At 47.2% G+C, this 15624-nt stretch overlaps 1 long non-coding RNA gene across 1 annotated transcript; it reads left to right on the plus strand.

The window, feature by feature from the left end:
* The first annotated feature begins 3016 nt into the window (after positions 1 to 3016).
* LOC141942155 (uncharacterized) lies at positions 3017 to 5983 on the plus strand. Its single transcript, XR_012628543.1, has 4 exons — positions 3017 to 3095; positions 3262 to 3307; positions 4289 to 4375; positions 5456 to 5983. It is a non-coding gene; the product is annotated as an uncharacterized LOC141942155 (long non-coding RNA).
* The last annotated feature ends 9641 nt before the right edge of the window (positions 5984 to 15624 follow it).

Below are 15624 nucleotides of genomic sequence, written 5' to 3' on the forward strand. Positions count from 1 at the left end.
GACAGTGCCTACACAACGGCAGAAAGCTGAAAGCCTTCCTGCAAAGACCAGCCTGGGACAAAAAGTGGATATCCAGCTGTTCCTAGGCCACCCGCCTTGCAGGAGCCAGGCACACTGTCACCGCAGCAGCAAGGGTGGGAGCTGCCAGCAGTGGATGGCTGATCATTGTGGACATTGTCACAGAGAGGTGGTATCCCACAGGGAGTGTTCAGGCTGGGACATACCCCTGTGGCAGTGGTGCATGGTCACAGCCTGGCTGTAGAGGTTTCCCCTGTGACCTGTAGCACCTTTCCCACCATGGCCTTTCCCCTCTCATTTAGAAATAGTCAGTCATTTGCTGTTATGTGTAGTGCATGTACCAGACCTTCAATAAAAACAGCGTCTCCCAAACACCACATTTTCCACTCCTTTCCTGATACTTCAGGCAGCCTTGCATGGAGCATAAAGGAGATGCCACAGCCATGAGCATCTCGCAGACCCCAAATCTGCACCCATAAAAGCACAGCCACTGCCTCTTTCAGGATTGTGCACCCTATCTCCTGCAACCACCTGAAACATTCCCTGACATATTCCAGCCCCAGCCACTGCAACAGTGACAAAATAGCACAGTGACAGCATTAGGCAGCACATGGTCTCTGTGTGAAAACAGCCTATTACTCAACAGCCTTTGCTTTTCTTCAGAAACACTGCCCTTCCCTTCACCAGAGATATGCATTCAGCTTTGCCTGAGCTGGACCCTTAACATCAGCCATGTCTCCAGCAAGGAACCCTTCTTATCATATTTCTAGACACCATGATTTTTTTTCAGGAGTATCATTTCCTCCTCTTAAACAAGAGCAAAAGCATTCAGCAGTAACCAGATTGATCTATGACTTGAATTTCCTCTTGAACTTGCCATTGGTTTACAGGGATTTACACACCCACGAGTGCTTTCAGGCCCCACAGGTCCCTGTTGCATTGCAGGAGAGCTGTTTTTGTCAAAATGTCTGGGAACGATCCCTGTCTGGGCAGCAGCATCACAGAGGCTGAAGGGGTGTGTGCCTCAAACAGAGCAGCAAACTTCCTTTTAGCCCTAAGCTCATCAACCAACAAAACAAACGTTGGGGCATTTGCATGTCACTATTGCTTACCTATTTTATCTACTTAGCCTAATTAGCTAACTAGGCTCATTTAATCCTCAGCATTCACTAATCCCAATTAGAGATGGGTCTGAACCAGGATCTAGGTCCCAGTTAGGAGATGCCAAGTTCTTGGCAACTTGCTGCCTCTAGTGGTCACTGCAGCTGATCGTGGTGTGTGGGAGTGCAGGAGCCTCGGCGAAACAGCAAGGAAATGCCAGACCCACATCACTTCTTCCCTCAAGCTCTACAGACAGCTGAGAAGCAGCAGATCAGAACCTAAATGCACCGTTTGCTTTGCAATGGTCTGCATATACCTCATGTGCCGTACCCGCACAAAAAATGAGGGGGAGTTGGTTTTTGTACCATTCTGTATCAGTTGCATCAAGCCATCTGTAGTGGCCAGAGGAGGCCCTGGCTGTTAAAGCTCTTGCATCTGGTCATCCTTTCTAGTTGCTTCTTGTACCCTTGGCTCACTCTGAGCATGGCATGGTAAAAAACCCACATACACATTGTAGCCACTATTTACAAGTACCTGTAGCAACGATTTATGCCTAGATGAAAAAGTGTGCTTGTTCTGCAACAGCTGCGGTCTCTTGGACAGGCCTCAGGACTTGTTTCTCACTCGGCCATTGAAATGGAGCTGCTCTGCTCTGCTCCTATGTCTGCAAGAGAGGGACAGTAGCATGCAGGGAGCCATGAACATCAGATTCAAGAGTCCAGCATTGCTTGCACCAAAGCTGCAGAACTGAAAGATGAGATGTTAGCGGTCTCCTCTGGATCATGCACCATCAGCGTGGTTTCTCTCAGCACAGACTGGCACTGAGAAACCTGATCAGCACTTGTTTTCAAAGACCCACATCTTCCACCTGGGACTGTACCTGGCCTCTGTCTCCCCATGTAGTAGGGAAGAGTTTTACCTTCTGCCATGCTGGCACCATTGGCGAGACACACTGCTTTCCCCTGTGGGGAGGCAAAGGGCTCCTAGCAAATTGTGTGGGCAGGAGGCTCCACATAGGGCTCCTATAGCCTTTTTCTAACCCCACTTTTCTTTCCCCAGCCAGGGATCTCTGACCCCACCAAGATGTGGTTGCTTGAATTCCCAGCTCCTCTCACTGGATGCTAATAGCTAGCTCACTGAACAAAGAAAATCCAATTGGCATCAAAAAGCAAATAGCCCAGTTCTGGTCTCTCATCTTTTTTTCCCCTGCTGGTGCAGTACATCAGACTTTTTGCTGATTTATACCTTGGATACAAGAAGAGTTTCAGACGCAAGGTTATTCTCCTGTCAGGTGTGGATGCTGACGACGTGTCCTCACTGTAACACAGGATGAAAGGGTTTATGAACTGGGAATGTTCACAAAGGGAATGTTCATGTCCATACAGCCATGCTGCAGTCAGCGGTGGGCAGCGGTGAGCCAAGGACCTGCCTGCCTAGGGAATGAGGCTCCTTCTGGCAAGCCTTCTTGATGAATTGCTCATAAAAGTCTGATGCTGCCTTATGATTTCTTTTTTTTCTTTTCTTCAAGAGGACCACAAGAAAATGAAATATTTGTAGTTTCCTTTGCTGTAGCAGAACTTAAAGGGACATTAACTCAGGAGCTGATCCACTGCTCGCTGAAGTCAGTGGTGCCTTTTTCTGCCAGCTTCAGTGGGTGCTGGAACTGGCTCTCTGTCAAAGGTGACTTTGATTTTCAGTGGTTGTGTGAGCCATTCCTCCCGTTTCTCTGTGGGGAATAGCTTCGGGAGTCTTCAGAGCTCACATGAAATATTTGCTGTAGCTGGTCCTCAGCTTCTTTTTCTCCTTGCATCATGGCTGCTCCTCTCTTTTACAGTTGGCATCTGTAATCACCGCTGGCCTCCTCCTGCTCTACATCCCACTGTTCTATGAGGACTTCCATTTCCACGTGGCTTACGTGTATGCTTGCCTGGGGTACCCCAATGCCCAGCACATCCTGGGACAGAGGTATTTGCAAGGTAACATTTCTCCAAGCCATGGCTAACTTGCTGCCAGAGTATGTACTGTTATAAGGCAGGAGCACAAACGTGGCTCTGTACTATGTGGTACACCACCACACTGCTGTATTTTGGACACTGTATTTTATATCCTAACTATGACTTTGATACTTTGTCTCACACCCAGGAGCTGGAGTGGAAAAAAATGAGGACATGGCCATGCACTGGTTCAGGTGAGGTGCAAAAAAATCCCCTACTCCTGCCATGGGAAGTTGCCTTCTCCTGGGGAAAGGCTACCGTGGTGAGGGAGGAGGAAAAAGAGCTGGGAGTGCTTTGGGGAGAGAGCCAGGCTGAGCTGTCCTGCACCAGTGGGAGGGAGGTGCATGGGGCAAAAGTGGGAAGACCAGGAGCTCCCAACTTCTTGCTGTGGGTTGGTTGCTTCGTTCCACTTTCCCCACCTGCTATTGCTATTTTTTAAATCAGTGGGAGGCAAGTATCTTGACAGTGAGAGTGCAGAGGAATGCTGGTGCTGCTGTACAGCCTTTTGGAGAGGTTCAAGCCATGGCGGGCAGTGGGAAAAATGCACAGGCACAGGAGGGGAGAGGGCAAGGGACTGCTGAGGAGATGGAAAATCAAAATATGGCAGCATATTGGTTTCTGGCTTTCGGCACATGCTCCCAGGAGGTTTCTGCCACGTAAGTGAGGCAGCTCTGCCGGGTGTGCACATTTGCTGTGGTACCCGCAGTGGTTACACACATGGTGGAAGCCTGGGCCGCATCTCCCAAAACCTCCCCACTTCTGTGGAGAAACAGGAAGGATGTGGGATGGGGAAAGTTACTGCGCTAACCAAAGAGCGAGGGAAGAGGGGGGGCACTTTGGATGTTTCCTCTGTGTCTGCTAAAGGTGTAGAACAGCATCAGGCTGCAGGATTTTTAGGGCTGACATAACTGTGCCTGCGACAGCAGGGGTTGTGAACCAAGCAGGCATCTTTAAGGACATCTGTCCTTAGAGAAACAATGAAGTCTTGGTGCCTTTCTGAATAAGGCTGTTTCACAAATCAGGGCCTGAAAATTTTAAAGGGGTCACATTTCAGGACACTGATTTATACATACCTTTTTCCTTCTTTGCTCTTACCTCACTTTAAAACATTCAAACTCAGGTTTTCTTCTTCTGTATTTTCTCTCACCACTTTGCTTCTCTCTTCCCCCCTGTAGGCAGGCAGCGGGGCAGGGCCATCCTCATGCCTCCTTCAACCTGGCGGTGGGGGCACTCAGAAACATGACCATGGCACTTGAAGAAGGGTAACCTGAGCTATTCCCCTTCCTTTCCATTACAGCTGCATTCCCATCTCCTCCTGGGTAGAAGGGCAACCCAGTGCTGTAGATATTCCACTCATGAAGCTACTCCAGCATTTCAAATGCTCTCTCTTTGTATTGTCAGTAATGAAGTCCTACCTGCAGCAAGAAAACTGAAAAACCCAGTTAGCATGGAGATATTTTAAAAATTAGGTGATACAGTACATAAAAAACCTGTGGTCTGATTATGTATGTATTTCCATTGGCATTTTCCCAGTCAAGGCAAGGGACAAGACCCGTACTGGTATAGAAGGAGCTATTGAAGCAACATGCAAATTTTCCACTACAAAGACCTGTCTTTCTTTTTGGCAGAGCCCCCTTTTCACTCTCCTTGCCATCCAGCAAGGTCAGTGAGAAGTTTCCTGTTGACCACCTGGAGGTTGGGCTGAAACTGTTCGGGACACGTTTCTCTCCCCGTCATGCCTGCACACACTGCACACCAGCGCTCCCAGCAAGGCCCACAGCCAAAGAAAAGTTTCCTTCTGCTTTGTACATTTGCTGTGGTGATTTGTCCTGGAGCTAAGTGAAGCTAAATCCAGTCTTTTTTTTTTGTGTGTGTGTATTGTTTTGTTTTGAGTTTCTTACATTTACTCCAAGTCTGAAAATTAAAATTGAGGTTGGAGACAGCAGTTTTAAGCTAACTGAAACTAAAAAAGCAATGTTTGGGCAAACCCTGTGAGTTGAAGCCAGTGCATTTCATTTCAATGTCTCCTCCATGTCACATGATCAGGCAGACTCACGTGTTTAGTGGTAAAAGGTGTATGTATTTCAAGAGCTCCAAATCCATCTCTACTTGCATTCAACTAAGATGAGAAAATCACCAAACCCAAGACATACATGTTCAGACCACAGGGAAAAGCAGAAAGAAAAACAGATCATTTTCTGAATAGTGGAGAGTTAACTTTACAGATGCTTTCAGATCCACTAGCTGTGGTCCTCTTATAAAAGCCTGGGTAAATAAGATTTAGCTAGGAATGAATCAAACCTCCTCCTAGACCTTCTTGATAAAGGTTTCATGTCCTTCAGAGAAGTGGAGAAACTCCTCACTGTGGCAGCAGCCCACGGACTCCAAGAAGCTCAGCAACTTTTGGAAAACATCCTAAAGAGCAGAAGCCTTCCCTGAATGACCACTGCAACACCGATGCTTGTTCAACCATGCCTTCCTTCTTCTGCACTTAGCAACCCCGCTTTCTCCTTGCTGAGTGTCTAGTCTTTAGGCATTTGAATCATTCATCGGACATTATATTTGGTTTGCACTGGATCTCCACCACCAGATCTATGGCAGTGATGCGTTGCTGGTCCTTCTCCTTTTGGTTCCTGGCTCACCACTTCTGAACAGCACTGGAAAGGTGGGGTGGAGAAGACAAGCAGCCTTCAGGATTACACTGATGATGGGCATATGAATGTTATTGAAAAAGCGCCATTAGTGTTGCACCAAGTGATCTGCTAATACTAAGATCCAAATATTGATCTGGGCTTGATACGGTGTTGCTTGTGCATTTCTGCTGTGTGTATTTCATGCTCTGCTTATGTATTGCAATAAATGATCACAACTGAGACTTTATTACTGTAAATCAGCATGACAGGCATGCATGATGTCATTTGTAGTAGAAATGACAGTGATTTAATAGAAAATATAAATAATGGCCTCACTTAATAGCTATCATTCCTTATCAATGTTACCATTGCCATGCCAGTTTCAGGGAAAAGTAATTCAATATAATGGAAACTGCCTTCATTTTCAGGGTGGTCTTGGTTTAAAACCACAGTGGAAGCATTGCATTTCATGGGAAGTGCACTCACTAAACAAAGATCTGCAGCATTTTGCTAGCAAAAAAGTTGTTTCCCAGGGCTGCCTTTGTTGCTGTGCAAACTTTTGTTTTTTCCTACCATGATTATCCAGCTCACTTGTTGCATTACACGAGGTCCTGTGCTCCCCCTGGGTGCCTGAGGCCATGCTGGCGAGCCTAAGACCTGGAGCTGCTGCCGAGGGAGCAAATGGGACAGCAATGCCATGGTGGAGGCCAGGCTTTGGTTTCCAAGAAGTGCTTTTGTGCTGTGGCTTGTAGGCAAAGGCATGAAGGATTTTGCCCAGGCTCCCGTTTCCCTGTCCACTCTCAGGTTGGAGCCTCAGTATCTTTCTAGGGTGATGCTGGCAACATCTTGGGGGGCACAACATGCCAACACCCAGTGCAGTGGGGGTTGGCGGGGGCTGGTGGCCACACGTTAAGCGAGGGATGTCCAGGCTTTGCCTCTGCTCCTCCTGGCTGTCCCCAGGCTGGGGTCCTCAGGGCCAGCTCTCCGTTTTGCTCCCAAGAGGAGAGGACAGAGCAGAGGAGACCTGGGGCCTGGCCATCCTTCTGCGTCCCCCAGCTCGTCCCTTGCAACACCTGCTGCAGACCAACGTTCTCTCTTTTCAGTGCAGCTGCCTGCTCCCCCCACCCGTTTTTCTCCTTTCTCTTTCCCTTCTGTGCTCCCTCCCACGTATCCCTGTATTGAATCTGGTACCACAAAACCCACAGCAGAGCAGAGCACCAAGCGAGTTACTCTCTTCCTTCCCCCTCAAGCAGAAAAACAAGACCATGTTGCCAACTCAAAAAGGAACTTATTTCCATGGCCTCTGCAGTGGCTGTGGGCTGGGGCCCTGAGCCAGGACCCTTCAAAGGCAGGGGAATATTTCCCTTGACATGAGGCTAGCACTGTATCATGTCTCATACCCACTTTTTTTTCTCATGCAGTAAACACACATGAGCTGTAGATCCTGATTTGGAAACTATATCTATGCTATATGTCTCCTATATAGAGAGACGCACCAGTTAATTGCACCAGGCATCTTTTTCAGGCCTGTGGTACCCTCCTTTTTGTGTCTGTGAGCAGGAAAACATTGTATTTGACCCTGCAAAACAGCATCCACCAGGCAAATGGTGTGAGGACCTGTGTTAAAAGCTCTGCTGAAACCCAGAACCATGGTGTCTGCTGCCTCTCTTCTACCCCCAAAGTCATCCTTGTTTTCTCCATCCTCCCTAACCACAGCAGCCAATGTCAGAGGGGCATTCAGGCATGGTTGGGGAGAGTACACCTGCACCAGCCGGTAATGGCTGAATTTACATCCCTTTCCTATTTCCACCAGGTCTGGGATGATGCTGTTAGCTGCCCAGGTTCAGTGTACAACCTACCTCAGCGAGCACCAGGTGTACTAACTTGGGTATTTGAATAGCAAATACGTTGAGGGCCCAGTGGGCAGGGCCATTGCATTTCACAGGACTTAAGAAATCACCTTTTTCCGTCCCCCAGTCAAAGTGAGCAATATTCCCACCTGAACTGTGTTATTGCCCAGCACCAAAATGGGCATTAACACCGACCGTGAGACTCTGCAGCTACTGGGCAACAAGTCAGTCTCAAGGTTCACACTACCTTCAGTTTGGTGACAAGGTGTAATATCAGCATGTTACTCATTTGCTGGTTCTTTTGTTTACTTTCACAAGAAAGCTGTTTGGAATATGACATTTTTCCTTTACCCTTACTGGTAAACATGGTGAGTGATTTATCGTTCAATGCTTTCCAGGTGGCCTCTTTTTTAAAAAGGAGTAGTAAGAGCTGGACAATAAATTACACACAACCTTACATACATTTCAACAGAAGAAAAAAATTGTTGATTTAATAAATCCAGTTATCAAACAGCAACAGGAGGAGGCTATTGCAACGCAATGCAATGCCAAGACTTTGCCAAGAAAAGATGTTCACCAGTTTCATGCAATCTGCAGAATTAGTGCTTTCATTTTTACCCTTGCATCACCTCCCCTGAGACACGAGTGTCTCCCACTGTAATTGCTGTCTGTACTATTTCCCCCTGGATTTTCTTTCAGTCCAATCCCACAAAAACTGCTTTGCAGTCAGCGGCTGTGGGTGTGCACATTCACATTCCTCCTACCTTTTTCCCTTTTTCTCCACTGACCTGCCTTGCCAGGGCTCTGCTGGCTCCTGGCGGGTGCACGCACCCTGTCCCCCACCCCCCAGGGAACAGCGTCTGGTCATGGGGCACTTGTCTCATGCGGGACTGGCTGGACCTCCTCGGCAGCTGCCAGCCCTCTGCTCTTTGGCACTGCCTGTACTCAAGCAATTAGAAGGATTTTCTTTCCTAAAACACAGCTCTAATTATAATCTAATTCAGCTTATTTGAAGTACATTTTGGTAGCATTTCCATTATGCAAATATCAATTTATTATTCTCACATTATGTTTTGACTACAGTTGTGTTGCTAATTAGAGGCAATTTAACTGCTTTAAAAAACCCCATCCTTTCCTCTCCATGCACCCTTACTTCCTTGCAAACCACACAGAACAGACATTTAGCATGGAATCAGTGATGAAAACTGCAGTTATCAGCTCTGTTTCCATTGCTCTAATTGACTTTCATTATGTTAGAAGCCACTTAAAAAGCATGGATTTTTCTGGTTTACTTGCGTTCAGGGATGGAGGTGCAAAAGAGGATGGTGACTTACTGCAACTGCATTTCTAATGTTTTTCTGCCCAAACTTTAGGGTGGTTTTGGTGTGACCTCCCACTCCCAGTAACTGGTCATGCTGTTGCCTTTGGCTGTGAGGGAAAAATTGTAATGATAATAATGCTGATCTGGGAAAGATGATGCATTTCTGCAATAAGAGGGAAGAAAGCTGACCCCAGGGATTTGGGATAAAAAAACCCCTAAACCAGGCTGCAGAGGAGGTATTTGTGTGTGTTGCTTGGCCCCACCAGCAGAGGTACCCGGAAACTGGGGCAGAACACCATGAAAGCAGCAATTCCCATCTGCCCTAGCTGAGCACAAAGAGGGGACTGTGGGTTTTGATCATGGAGGCTGCCCAGATGGGTGCAGGCCTTGGAAGGTGGGCACTGGAGATTTTTTTCTGAGGGAAAAGTGAACCAGCCATGGGGAGGTGTGTGGGAATAGGGACTAGGCAGTGGGAGTATATGGAGGGCTGAGTGCCTGCCAATTTGTCACCAACGTCCTTAAAAATCCCCACAGGGTTATTCCTCCCAGCGCCTTTTACAACAATCACAAGCTTTAACCACTTTTCTTCTGCAAACTTTTCTGTTGGGCATGTTAGACGTGTCTGCTGCCATGGCTCAGGGAAGGAAAGAATCCTTGATGCTACGCGGGTGGCATGAAGGTTTCTGCCTCCCAAAGCATCTCTAGAGCATCCCTGTTTGATGTGGCTGGCATGTTTTCTGACTGTAGAAATCTTGTTTTACCAAACGTTTTGAGGAGCTCTCAGAGCTTCCCAGAAAGATGACTTTTGGCAGGGGGAAGGGAGTGTTATTGCCTGTAATAAAAGTCCATTGGAATGATCAAAGAAGTTGTGCAGCTCTGGCTTTGAAGCGTGTGCTTCAGCAGCAGCTGAACATTAGGGGTCCCCAGTGGACTTTCAAAAGCTTTGTAGGGAGAAAAAAAAAAAAAGACAAAAAACAGACCGAAGCCTTCTTGAATTTCTCTACAATATAAATCCCAATACCCCACCCACCTACCAGGCAAGCTCTGTTGATACCAGGGGCGAAACAACAGCATTAATGCTCTGACGTAAAGCGAAGACAGCAGCCACCACGCTGTGCCTACAGAAACCTGGGGCTCTTGGGGAGGGCCTTTTCTTCCTGCCCAAAGTCAAGCTTCAGAGCTTTCTGCTACATTTTATTCTTAATTGCCAGTGCTATTGTGGTGCAAAGGGTACTTTTGGTTTTGCTGCTTTCTCCCTGCCCCCCCTTTTAATTTATTTTCCTCAGGAGACATTATCTTTCATTTGCAGAGTGAATTCAGTGTTCCTGTAATGGAGACTTAATGGCTGTGCGCAGGCACAGGGGAAGTTCTGCCACGGCACTGCCATGCTGCACCAAACCTCCTCTGGTCGGTCAGCGAGGAGTTGGGCTTTTCCCATGGAAGAAGAGCCGGTGGTGAGATTAGGCAGCTCATTTGCACTTGTCGCATCCATCAGATGCCTTATGTGCATGGGACACCCCAGCCGTCCCCCTGTCCTGCTCTCCTGCCCTATGAAACGTTGTGGGTCCTTCACTGGTGCTGCGACAGGAGCACGGCTCGATCTCCAGGTTCTGGCAATGTGAAGGAGGGGTGGGCACAAGGAGAGGCCAAGTGTTGGTGTCCGTGTCTGGATGGGAGCTAGCAAGGCTCTTCCCAGCCCAGCTCAGCACTGGTGGCACTAGGGATGATGACCCCTCTTTCCTTATCACTCCAGTGAGTAATTAGTGAGCGTACCAGGCCAGCACCTTGCTGAGCGCCAGGAGATCTCTCCACTGCCCGAGGCAAGCAAGGGGTGGGAAGCAGGGGACTTTGGCTGACAGAAGGGAGATGCAGACCCAAGCAGGTCTGATGCAAGTTCATTACACAGAGATCTCCCAAGACCAGCATTTTGTGGAGGGCACAGGACCTGCAAAAGGCCTCTGTGCCTTGGGAACCATGTTTAAAGCCCCTGGGTATGGCCTTGGTATGACTATAGCCACTGGGAAGGGAGGAGATTTTACCTACAGCACACACAACTTCAAGAAAGCCATTTTGTTCTGTATCCCACTACTGAACAGCAGTACTTTAAATTAAGGAGCTCCCCAGAAAGGGAAGACATGGTGGATTTGTCTTCCTGAGGCTAAAATGAGTGTTTTTATACAAGCGTCTAACAAGAGCCTGACAGCACTTTAAAGGGCTGTCATTTCAGTGTCCCTGTCATGGTTTAACCTCAGGTGGCAACTAAGTACCATGCAGCTGTTCACTCACTCTTCCCCCTGCCCTCCCACCCTGTGGGACGGGGAGGAGAATAATAAAAAAAAAAAAGTAAAACTCATGGGTTGAGATATGAACAGTTTAATAATTGAACTAAAATAAAATATAACCATAATAATAATGGAAAGGAAGATAACAAAAAGAGAGGAATAAAATCCAAGAACAAATGATGCACAATGCAATTACTCACCACCCATTGAACAATGCCCAGCCAGTCCTCGAACAGCCAACTCCCCTCCAGTTTATAGACTGATCATGATGTCCTATGGTATGGAATATCCCTTTGGTTAGTTTGGGTCAGCTGACTTGGCTGCGCTCCCTCGCAGTTTCTTGTATACCTGGCAGAGCATGGGAAACTGAAAAATCGACTTAGGATAAGTGCTACTCAGCAGCAACTAAAACATCAGTGTGTTATCAACATTATTCTCATACCAAATCTAAAACAAAGCACTGTACCAGCTACTAGGATAAAAAATAACCCTATCCCAGCCAAAACCAGGACAGGCCTGCAGCTGACAGCTCGGTAATTCAGTTCTCGGACATTATCACATATGATAACCTGTATTGCTTCCGCTCATAGATTAAAAAGGGACAAATACCATAATATTGTATCTTTAGTGCATTAAGAATTTCTTAATGCAAGACAGATGCAAGATAAGCATTACATTTCCTCTTGGTCAGTGTTCTGCATGGGATGCTTTCTGGCAGCTGCTCCCAGCAGGATTTAGGACCTTTCGCAAACACTGTCTCTGCCACACAGCCAGAATGGGGTTTAGCAATGCCCCCCTTTCCATTCACAAATCCTTTTTTTAACAGTGAAAGTGGCAAAGCCCTGCAACTACTGAAGGTTATCTAAAGGCTGTAGGGGGTGGTGTTAATTAAAGGTGGGTATCAGCCCTTGCGGCCTCTCTGGGAATAAGCCCTCGGCACAAGGCTGAGTGGTGCCGTGGTGCAGGGGATGGTGGTGTTAGCCCTGGTGCAGCATCACATTCCTGAAACACAAGCCCAGACTCACAGGGAGACAAAAAGTCTGTCTGGCCTCGTCCCATGTGCAGGGAAAGAAAACAGTGTGATGCAAAAAACAGGCTGCATGGAGATCTCCATCATAAAATAAAATCTAAATTTTTTCAGGTTGTGTTAGTTTCCCTGATGCTATCCAGATGCCTCTGAGGGAAGTTTTCTTCTGTCCCCCTGTAACAGCAGGTTACCAGCTATTCCTCAGGATGGTTGATGCCTTCCCATATAGCCTCATGTGCAGCACAGAGCCCACCAGCTCTAAGAGCTGAACTGTCTTTATATTGAATTGGGCTGTAGTTCTGCCTCACCATAAAAAGATGTGGATCCACACCTGGGGGACAGAATTTGTCACTGGAGAGGAGAATAAATGATGGATATTAATGCCAAATGCAGTTATCCTTGGGGTATTTCCAAAGGCAGTAAAGTATTTGCGATTCCCCAGCTCTGTGAACTTTATCACTATCAGGTATGCCAATATGTACTCCTGAGCATTAAAAGACAAAACCTGTTTGGGCAATTGCTTAAGTGCAGGCAGAATAAGCATCTTCCAGTGCTCCATAATAACTGGGACTTACTGAAAACCTGAAAATATGATGTCATCAAGGTTGACATTTTGAACCTGTCATCACCTTTTCAAACCCATTTCTGAGCAGCTGCTTCCTTCAGCCACAAGGCAGGGATCAGGGTGCCCTTGCTAGCTGTGAGCTTTACCTCGTCCCAGTAAACAAGGATTCACTACTTTTTTTTTTTTTCCCCACATTTGAGGTGTCTGGAAGGAAAGGCACAGCACCTTACCACACAAGCCTCCCTTAACGCTACGAATAATAGCCATCTGTTTTCCAATTTGCTCATGATTAGGTAGGGGGATTGGATAAAAACCCACTGCATGCTGCACAAACCGGCTGGAAAACACGTACTTGTGACAGGTCGCAAATACTAATCAGCTGTGACTTACTCGCTCCTTTCCAGGAGGGGCTGAAGGTGACAGCTTTTCAGGTGCAGACCCCCGGATTTGCCCCTCTCTACTCTGTCACGTGTCCCTGGTGCACATCCTGTGGCTGGGTCTAGGAGGGGTCAATGGCCTTGGGAATAAATAGGCTGAAGCACAGGAAGAAGTTTCAAAGAGGGATTTTCAGGAGGTTTTTAGGAAATCCTCATCACTTTTAGGAAGGTCTGGGTCCAGACTCTCTCCGAAAGATTTCTGGGGCTCGCTTTGGGCACGTGCTGCAGCAGAGCACCAGGGAAGATGGACAGCCGTGGCTAGGAAATCTTAGGGAAAGCCACAGCTTAGAAGATATGCAGTGATGAACAGCACAGCAGTTTGTACAGTTAGCAGCCTCCTTTAAAAGTAGGTGATACTAGCACCTAATTTGCCATTGGCTGCCATCCAAATATCCATACATCCTTGCCCAGAGATGGTGATCCAGCTTCGAGGCTGCCAAGAAGGTGGGATGGGCAGGAGGGAACTGGAGGAGGTAGAGGAACCCCTGGCAGGAGCCATACGGTGGAGGAAGAATTGCAGACCCAGCCTCGGCACAGGACCACAGCTGTCACAAAAACCCAAGGAAAAACTTTGACAGGCTGCAAAGGTGGGACCCAAGCAAGCTATTAGATGCAGGAACAAGGCAAAAATCAGATGCTGAGGAATGGGGTGGGTTGCAGCCATAGCGGTGACTTCCCAAGAGTGACATGCCACCAAGGTTTTCTGTAAGACAATCTCTAGATTTATAAGCTACAAAGCTCTGAGTGTTGTAATGACACAATCAGTATAAAGGTGGTATCCTGAATTTTTGGCTGTTTTAATGAGTGTTAATTTTCCATACTTCAGTCAATCAGAACTTATTACGTAAAACAGGATCATGTCCCTGTAGTGGTTTCTAAATCCTGTGAAAATTTCCCCAGTTATCCAAAACCATAATCAGGAAAATATTCCAAGTCATTACCCAAATGCATGTGAACCTGGTCTGTGGCAACTGAGGCACGGACTCTCCATTGAAGTGCAGAAGGAAAATCCTTTATTATTAAAATGGTACATACTTATGCTCTCACTACCTTAGCTCTTACTTCATAATAAGCAAATCAGCAGCTAGACAGTCATCAATCCTCTCTTATCCCACAACAGTTCCATACCACACAGGCAGTCTCGGTGCTGCCACTTTCTTCACCACACTAGCACAGCCTGATATCTCTCTTAAAAGGCCTGTTTCTCCTCCAAACCTTGCTGCTTCTGCAGGCTGGTGCAGAGTTGAGCTGGCACTTCTCCAAGCCAGCGCAGGACAGAGCTCCTGCCCAGCTCACCAAGCAGAGTTCTTACAGAGCTCTCCACCTTCGCCAAGCTCCCCAAACAGAGCTCTCTGGCTGAGCTGCCCAGCCAATGTCAATTTGGCTCTTAAGTATTGAATCTCCCACAGCTGTGCAGGGCTGACAGGCCAATGCTGACTTGCCTCTTAATCATTTACCAGTAACACATGATTTGACTCTCTGAAAAGTAGTCAAAAGTCCACTAATTTCACTGGCCAGGGAAGAACCAAAAAGATGCAACATGCACCGTATTAAGAGGTGACCTGCAACATGGGAAATGTCTCATAGATTGATCCAAATGTGTCTCTATTCCGCTTTTCAGGGAACTATGTCAGTAGTTCATGGAATATAAATGTAAATCCTTATAGAGAGCCATGATCCTTCTCTTTGTTTTTCTGCCTTAAGCCTAACAAAGAAGAGAGGCAGGAGCAGCTATGAAAATAAGAGACCCTACAAGATCTGTGCAGCAGCAAGGTGTGTCTGTAAAGCAAGGCCATGCCATCTCCTGCAGCCAAAGCCTCCATTTTATGGTGCAAGACCCTGCAGAGCTGGAACAGAGGTGGAATCACAAGCATGGAAAGTAAAAGCAGTATAAAACACAACCGTCATGAGAAGCAAGCTGCTTCCTGCATTGTATCAATCATTGCTTTGGCAAGATGGCTCCAAACAAGAGAGCACGTTATCAGTAATGGAGCAGAAGGTAAATGATGTTTGAATCATAGAATGAAACATAGAATGGTTTGAGTTGGAGGGGATCTTAAAGATCATCTAGTTCCAACCCCCCTGCCATGGGTAGGGACACCTTCCACTCGACCAGGTTGCTCAAAGTCCCGTCCAACCTGACCTTGAACACTTCCAGGGAGGGGGCAGCCACAACCTCTTCAGGCAACCTGTTCCAGTGTCTCACCACCCTCGCAGTAAAGAAGTTTGTAATACCTCATCGTGCCGAGGGTTAACAGCATAGTAAAACATCAGTGTGGCATTATTACCTCCAAGACATAACCATGTGTCACATTGCACGGCACCTGCTGAGGATTAAGCATTTCAATAAAGTCATCCCCTGACACAAAGTTGCTGGAGCAGTCTCTACTGACCAC

This window comes from Strix uralensis, chromosome 4, assembly GCF_047716275.1.
Source record: "Strix uralensis isolate ZFMK-TIS-50842 chromosome 4, bStrUra1, whole genome shotgun sequence".
Taxonomy (NCBI): Eukaryota; Metazoa; Chordata; class Aves; order Strigiformes; family Strigidae; genus Strix; species Strix uralensis.